The sequence below is a fragment of the Apium graveolens genome, chromosome 3 (assembly GCF_009905375.1).
Source record: "Apium graveolens cultivar Ventura chromosome 3, ASM990537v1, whole genome shotgun sequence".
NCBI lineage: Eukaryota > Viridiplantae > Streptophyta > Magnoliopsida > Apiales > Apiaceae > Apium > Apium graveolens.
Window position 1 is genome coordinate 266,348,233 of NC_133649.1, and position 8,943 is coordinate 266,357,175.

At 36.8% G+C, this 8,943-nt stretch overlaps 1 non-coding gene across 1 annotated transcript; it reads left to right on the top strand.

Annotated features, from left to right (window-relative positions):
- The first annotated feature begins 4,180 nt into the window (after positions 1–4,180).
- Positions 4,181–4,287, top strand: LOC141715529 (small nucleolar RNA R71). The gene has a single exon (XR_012572288.1). It is a non-coding gene; the product is annotated as a small nucleolar RNA R71 (small nucleolar RNA).
- The last annotated feature ends 4,656 nt before the right edge of the window (positions 4,288–8,943 follow it).

Genomic DNA, 8,943 nt, shown 5'->3' on the forward strand with positions numbered 1-8,943 from the left:
TATGAAACAATTATGGTAAGAGTGTTAGGCAGTTGGTAAGACACTCGCGAAGGAATCGCTTTAAAACTCGTAAAGGTTAAATTATTAAAAATGGTGGAGCCGAGGGTACCCGAGTGACTTAAGCGAATCAGTGAGCGCAAAACAAGCGTTAGAGTCTAAGTTAGTTAAAGTATAGATTTACAAGTGACTTTGGTTTAATTCCAACTTACTTGTTGTTTATAGGTTACCAGACTCGTCCCGAGCCTTTTATCACCCCAAGTCGCTCAGGCAAGTTTTCTACCCGTTATACTGTTGTTGTGATGTATATATGTATATGCATTATCTTGTGATAGATGCATGTTGGTTAATTAGCAAATGTTGCGATATATTGAAGCATGCTGATATGGTATATATATGCATGCCTGTTTCGTATTCTTTCCATATATATCTGTTGGTTCAGTTGATAATACCTATGCTAGAGAATAGCAGTAATTTGCATATACCCATAGTAGAGGGACCCAAAGGTGAAAACATTTTCTAAAACCGGGAGTCGAGGATCCCGAGTAGATTTTATATATATATATATATATTTATATATATGTATGGTTATAGTTTTCAAAACTATTAATCGAATAAAGTTTATTCGATAACTTTATTTTATTAATGAATATTATCTTGAATATTCATTCGAGGACTTATGACTCCTTTATATTATTTATTGAATATTATTTGAATATTCAATTGAGGATGTATGACTCCTTTTATTTTATTATCTGAATATTATTTGAATATTCATTCGAGGGCTTATGACTCAGTTTATATTATTTAATGAATATTTTTGAATATTCATTTGAGGATCTATGACTCCGATTATTTGCTGAGATATATTCTTTATTTTATTAAAGAATAAGGTGTAAATAATCAAACTTATTTTCGATTATTCAAATAAAGATAGTACTTTCATATAAGTATATCTTTGGTTATTTAATATTCGTTTTAAGTATAAGTTTTAAAACTTCTACTTCAATTATTTTTATAAAGATTATTCTTTATGGGAATATTATTTAAATAATAATATTCAGTCATTTTCTAAATATTCTGGGGACTGATTTACTTCATTAAATCAGCTTTACTCCAAACACTCTATAAAGTGTTTTCGAGTCTTCAAAATGATTTTTAAAAGTTAGAGCGGATCCCAAAACTCATTTTTATATTTAAGATCTTCCTTTTTAAGGGGATTTAAATACTCGCTCAAAACCTGAGGGATCCGGCTCTGTGGTGTATTTTATATTCGCAACAAGGTTGCTGTTTTGATAAATGAATTGATTACTTACCCAACACTCGGGAAGTAAAATTCTTGGAACAAGTTAATCCATTAACAGGCATCGCCTGGGAAATATCGGTGAGTTTTCCTTTCCAACTAGATACGACTTCTTGGTGGAGCCGTATCAACAAGTTTCTACTTGGGGAAAGTGGGGACGAGCTTTACGTTTCAGAGTCATGGATTCATCTGAACTAGGAGTGGCGTAAGTGGCCGAGTAGCGCCGGCCCAGCCTTATTATATTGGCCCAAATGGCCTGGAAGTTCCGCTAAGGCGGTCCATTCCTTAGGAGTTCAGTGTTCGGTTGACAAGTAAATCCGACAGGTTCTCCTCTACATGTAGAAAATGGTGGGGTTGTACTACTACGACTGATCATCGTAAGTGGTCTTCCTGGCGCGGCAAACTCCCGTAATGAGTTCATCATCCAATTGGATAATTTCTGCAACACTACCCAGAGCACTTCGATAAAAAGGCTACGGTTGGGCGATTGTTGAGTGTTGGCAGGGTCAAGTTTTCAAAATGATGTTTACATCAAATGAAGTATCTCATAACTTCATTTTATTTTGATGATATTTTAAAGGTTGAATCTATTCAAGTATTATCTTGTAGTCTCATCTATGTGATGAACTTTTGAACTGATTATAACTTAAACGGTGGTAGTTCAAGTAGTTAATGGAAAAGATATAAGTATATTGGAGTATCTTGTAACTTCATCTTTTAAACTTATATCTAGTAAATGATTATCTTATGCATGACAAAGATTTTCAGAAAAACGTTGAGACAAGGTTATATATATGAGATCACCTTGCAACGATATTTTTATACAGTTATACACTGGAACTCTGTGTGTATTATGCATGGAAGAGGACTTCCCATATTTTGAAAAGTATATATGTATATATATATACTGAATATTTTGCGACTTCATCGCATTAAGATATCAACTTGGTTCATTTCTTTTGACCAAGACTTTCATGAGTACTATGAGAAGGCTCATATATTGTTAATCATTATACATATTATTTTGGTGGGCTTGCTGCTCACCCTTGCTTTCTTCTTTCATCACACAACATCAGATAGACAAGATGAACAGGACCAAGCTCCCAATTCGCGAGTGGATAGGAAACGTTCCGCAGTTTCCTATAGGCGTTGATGTCGCTGTAGCTGAGGTAGGAACTACCAATAGGCTAGGCTTTCAACTTTTGATGTATCAGATTATGTATATTTATGAATTGTAATAATGGCAAAGAAATGTAAATTTATTCAGAAACTTGTTTAAGGTGTATTGGCATATAATTGTGGAATAAAACGACTTGTGATTATTTTTGGATATTCATCTCTGAGGCTATAACTTGTGGTGTGTGTGTTTAATGGTGGGGTCACAGTACAGAGTAGTTGATTATTTATTAAGATTGGGTGTTTTTAAGGGAAATGGAACTCGTGACAACCCGGATCTCCGACCCCGGATTTGGGGGTGTTACATGCAGGAAAGATGAGCTTGTCAACCTTTACTAGCACGTCCTCCACGATGCCTCGTGGGTATGTAATAGAACGATCGGCCAACTGTAGAGACATGTAAGTGGGCTTCGGATCAGGCAAATTCAGCTTTTTGAAGATAGACAATGACATCAGATTGATGCTTGCTCCTAAATCGCAAAGGCACTTGTCGAATGACAACTTGCCAATGGTGCAAGGAATGGTGAAGCTACCTGGATCCTTAAGCTTTGGATGTAACTTTTGCTGCAGCATGGCACTGCACTCTTCCGTCAGAGCAACGGTATCAAGATCACCCAGTTTCACATTCCTTGAAAGAATACCTTTCATGAATTTCGCATAACTAGGCATTTTCTCCAGAGCCACAACGAAAGGTATGTTGATGTGAAGTTTCTTGAACACCTCCAGAAACTTACCAAATTATTTGTCCAGCTTTTGCTTTTGCAATCGCTTAGGAAAAGATGGTGGCGGATAGAGCTGTTTCTCCCCTGTATTACCCTCAGGCAGAGTGTGTTCAACAGTAGTCTTCCTTGGTTCACCCTCTTTCTCATTTTGCTTTTCTTCTTCATCCACACCTTCAACTTCTCTATCTTTCACTTTTTCAGCATCAACAACTTTTCCAGACCTTAAGGTGACAGCTTTGACTTGCTCTTTAGCTTCCTGCCTGGCACTTCAGTATCGTTGGGAAGTGTGCCAGGCTGACGATTGAGCATGGCATTGGCTATTTGTCCAATTTGATTTTCCAAGGTCTTGATAGAAACAGCTTGACTTTTGCATAACAACGTTAACTCCTCGAAATCAACACTAGAAGGTGGAGCAACACCTCCTTGTTGAGGATATGATTTCCTTTGAGCATATTGCTGAGGTTGCTGGAATCCAGGTGGATTAAAATGTTTACTTGTAGCTTGCTGATATGGTTGCTAAACGATATTCTGATTATTGCTCCAGCTGAAATTGGGATGATTTCTGTTATTAGGATGATAAGTAGCTGGCACAGGCTGCTGCGGTCGCTAATAATTGTTCAGATACTGAACAGATTCATTAACAAGAGAACACTGATCCGTAGCATGAGAGCCTACACAAAGTTCACAGACAATAGCTATTTGATTTACTCCATAGTTGGCTAAAGAATCGACCTTCATAGACAGTGCTTGAAGCTGCGCTGTAATAGCGATAGCTGCATCAACTTCCAGAATACCTGCTACCTTCCCAGACATCATCCTTTGAGTTGGGTTTTGATATTCGTTTGCATCCATAGTTTCAATGAGATTATAAGCCTCAGTATAGCTTTTGGCCCACAAAGCGCCTCTAGAAGCTGCATCAAGCATGGGCCGAGATTGGGCCCCCAAACTATTGTAGAAACCAGTGATCACCATTCAGTCAGGCATACCATGATGTGGACACTTTCTTAATATCTCCTTGTAGCGCTCCCAAGCTTCGCACATAGATTCTCCTTGTTGCTGCGTAAACTGAGTAAGAGCACTCCTCATAGCTGCAGTCTTGGCCATTGGATAGAACTTCACCAGAAACTTTTGTGCGAGATCTTCCCAAGTAGTGATGGACCCAGCTGGTAAAGAATGTAACCAGTCCCTAGCTTTGTCCCTCAAGAGAATGGGAAAAGCCTCAGCTTGATAGCCTCATCAGTAAGACCGGTATATTTGAAAGTACTGCAGATCTTGACAAAATTCCTGATATGCATGTTGGGATCTTCAGTCGCAGCACCTCCGAAAGAAATAGAATTCTGCACCATCTGAATAGTGTCCCGGCTTGATTTCAAAAGTATTGGCCTGAATAGCCGAATGAATGATGCTTGACTGAATGTCATCAATTTTAGGCCGAGAAAAGTCCATAAGAGCTGGATCAGCTTGAACTATATGATCACCCATTATTATAGGTTCTTTCTTTTCACTCTCTTTATCCGAATCTTCAAAAACTATCTTCTCCGGAAAGTCAAGAGCTGTATCTGTCTCCTCAGCCGTATCTAGATTTCTCTTGCGGGTGCGAGAACATGTTTGCATAAATGCTCGCTAGAGTACCTGAAACACAACCAGAAGCAGTAAGTAACAAGTCTTAATCAATGAATCCTAATGACCACTGATGGCAAGTACATAAACTAAAAAAATTAACACCAAGTCCCCGGCAGCGGGGCCAAAAACTTGTTAGGCACAAAGCATGCGCTAAATAAATCACTGCAAGTATACACGTTCGCAAGTAATATAGAATGATTTCTAGTTCATTCCCACAGAGACTCTGATTAATTATATTTAATTAACACTTACTCACCAATGTATGATTACTCTTCAATGTCAAGACAATAACAATTAAGGTTGATTAACTAATATTAACTATGAGAATTAAACACTTAAATTATCAATATTAAACACACATGAGATCATAACTTCATTACTACTTTATTCAATAGTTATTGTTATTACCCTTAGCATGTAATGGTGATGATATTAATCGAACAACACAAAACTGATAAATGCCAACTTTCGATGTACGAATACCATTCTACCAATTATCCACAATTAAGATAGAATTTGAATATGGATCAATTATGTTGAGACCCTATATGTCTACAGAATTTGACAACATAACGATTTAAGCGCAAGTTATTCATTATGATTACACAGGGCAAGTAAAACGGTTAGAGTTACCCACTAATCATGCATACAATACATGAACCTATGCTAGTATGGCAAGTTCTAAATCTCAAGATTCACTGTCGCTTCATAAGAGATTAACAATCTATCTTATATGTTCGCGACGCATATAAGACGAATAAGCACAATATATGCTAGATGTCATACAATCACCACATATCAAGATATTAAGCAATTGACTAAAGAAATCCATAGTAAATCCGCTATGACCCCATGATCACGATTAGCCCATAATAGAACTCATCGTCACCATGGGTTCATATTAAAACATGATAATAACACAATGATATAAACTAATAAAAATACTTAATAAAAATAGAGTACGTCACAAGAGTATTAAGGTTCAAAGAGTATAGAAAACTAGCATCCACTATTACAACGAATTAAAAGAATCACAAGATAAACATATGCTTCCTCTTCTTTGTTGTTGCGTTCTAAAACGGTCTTCTTGATCTTCTCTCCTTGTTGCTTGTTGCTGAAAATGTCTTCCAATAGGTTTATATAAGAGTCCATAAGATGAACCAACGCCAACAGAAGCCCTGGTAGTGGACGCCTCCTTCTTCCAGGCGGGCGCCTGCTACCAGGCAATTGCCTGCTCCTTTCAGGCGGGCGCCTGCAAGCCTTCTGGAAAAATCCAATTTTTGCTTCTGATTTTGCTGAATTCTTCGCACAACTCCCCGAGACTAATTCCAAGAACTTCCTAAGGCTTATTTTGATGAAATCCTCCTATCTAAGCAAGTTATACCCTGAAATGCAAAAACACTCGAAAACGCGTTAAATACACAAAATACTCGAGTTCAAGACATCAATTCAAGCCGTTATAAGACGCTCTAAGTGGTATAAAATGCCACTTATCAACGTGCAATCCATTAAATCAAACTTCTTTGAAAGATCATAAATATATTTGGTTTGACTAATGAATATTCCATCTCTAACTTGCTTAACTTGTAAACCAAGAAAGTAAGTTAGTTCTCCCATCATGCTCTTACTTTACATCAATTTGGAAAACTTTTTACAAAGTGTTTCATCTGTAGAGCAAAATATAATATCATCTACATAGATTTGAACAAGTATACTAGAGCCATTAACATTTCTAAAGAATAAATTTTTGTCAACAGTACTTCTTGTGAAGTAATTTTCTAAGAGAAACTTTAACAAAGTATCATCCAAGGCTCTAGGTGCTTGCTTCAATCCATAAAGGGCTTTCAAAAGATAGGAGACATATTCTGGAAAAATTGGATCTTTAAAATCAGGAGGCTGACTGACATAGACTTCCTCCTCCAAATCTCCATTCAGAAAGGCACTTTTCACATCCATTTGATAGACTTTAAAATTGGCATGGGCAACATAGGCTAAGAAAATTTTGATGGCTTCAAGTCTTGCAACAGGAGCAAAAGTTTCATCCAAATCTATTCCTTCTTGTTGATAGTAGCCCTTGGTTAACCAATCTAGTTTTGTTCCTGACAACTATGCCATTTTCATCCATCTTGTTTCTGAATACTCACTTGGTGTCAATTGGATTCTTTCCTTTAGGCTTGGGTACCAGCTTCCATACCTTATTCCTTTCAAATTGATTCAAGTCCTCCCGCATAACTAGAACCCAATCAGGATCCAACAGAGCTTCTTCTGCCTTCTTTGGTTCTTCCTTTGACAAAAAGCTTCTATACAGAAATTCTTCTTGAGTTATTTTTCTTGTTTAAACTCTAGAAGAGGCATCACCAATAATTAGCTCAAAAGGGTGATCTCTAGTCCATTTTCTATGTTGTGGTATATTAGCTCTAGATGAAGAGACCTTATCATTGTCTTGATGTGTGACTGAGTTTTGATTGGAAGAAACTCCCCCTAAGTTTGTGGATCTTTGAATAAAAGAAGGAGTTCTTTCTGATTGTGATCTTATTTGGCTTTCAACGCATATTATTCATTGCCTCTCGACGGATGATGCACTTGGTATTTCGACAGATGTTGAATTATGTGCTTCATTAGTTGTAGATTTTTCTGCATTTTCCTTAAACATTGATTCTTGATCACTTTCATTATCACTGTCATCACAAACTATCTCAACATTATCAAATTTGAGGCTTTCATGGAAATCTCCATCTTGCAGTCCTTCAATCATTTTGTCATCAAACACAATATATATAGATTCCATAACAATGTTGGTCCTTAGATTGTAGACTCTATATGCTTTTCCAACAGCATATCCAACAAAAAATCCTTCATCTGCTTTGGCATCAAACTTTCCATGTTGATCAGTTTGATTCCTTAAGATATAACATTTACAGCCAAAGGCATGTAAAAAGTTTAATGTTGGCTTCCTATTCTTGAACAACTGTTAGGGTGTCATACATTTGGCTTGATTAACCAAAGAAATATTCTGAGTGTAGCATGCAGTATTTACAGCTTCAGCCCAAAAATATGTTGGTAACTTTGATTCTTCTAGCATTGTTCTTGCAGCTTCAATAAGAGACTTGTTATTTCTTTTTACCACTCCATTTTGTTGTGGAGTTCTAGCTGCATAAAACTCATGCATGATCCCATTTTCTTCATAAAATAATCTAATCACAGAATTCTTGAACTCAGTTTCATTGTCACTCATGATTCTTCTTACTTTGAAATCAGGATGATTGTTGACTTGCCTTATGTGATTGATGATGATTTTACTAGCTTCATCTTTGGATTTTAGAAAATATGTCCAATAGAACTTTGAGAAATCATCTACAATAACTAGGCAATATCTTTTCTTTGAGATGGACAACACATTGACTGGTCCAAACAAATCCATGTGCAATAATTTTAAAGGTTCTTCAATAGTTGAATCAAGCTTCTTTCTGAATGATGCTTTAATCTGCTTTCCTTTCTGGAAGGCATCACACAATACATCCTTTGAAAACTCCACTTGAGGAATACCTCTAACCAAGTCTTTCTTGACTAGCTCATTCATGGTCTTGAAGTTTAGATGGGCCAGCTTCTTGTGCTATAGCCAACTTTCATCTTGACTTGCTTTACTGAGAACATAATTTACAGATTCTGCATTTGATGAGTTGAAATCATCTAAGTACAAATTTCCTTTTCTCAATACAGTGTGAACCACTTTGTTGCTCTTCTTGTTGGTCACAACACATGCTTCAGAATTGAAAACAACTGAGTTGCCCCTATCACAAAGTTGGCTGATACTCAACAAATTATGCTTGAGACCATCCATTAGGGCAACTTCCTCAATGATGACATTATCTTTTGAAATCAAGCCATATCCCACAGTATAACCCTTGTTGTCATCTCCAAAAGTAATACTTGGGCCAGCTCTTTCTCTAAAACTAGTGAGCATGGTAGAATCTCCAGCCATGTGCCTTGGGCAACCACTATCCAGATACCAAAGATTCTTTCTGTTTCCCTACACACATCAAAATAAAATCAAGTTGATTTTGGTACCCAAGTTTCCTTGGGTCCTGCCTTGTTAACCTTTTTCTTTGGTTTCTTAGGTTT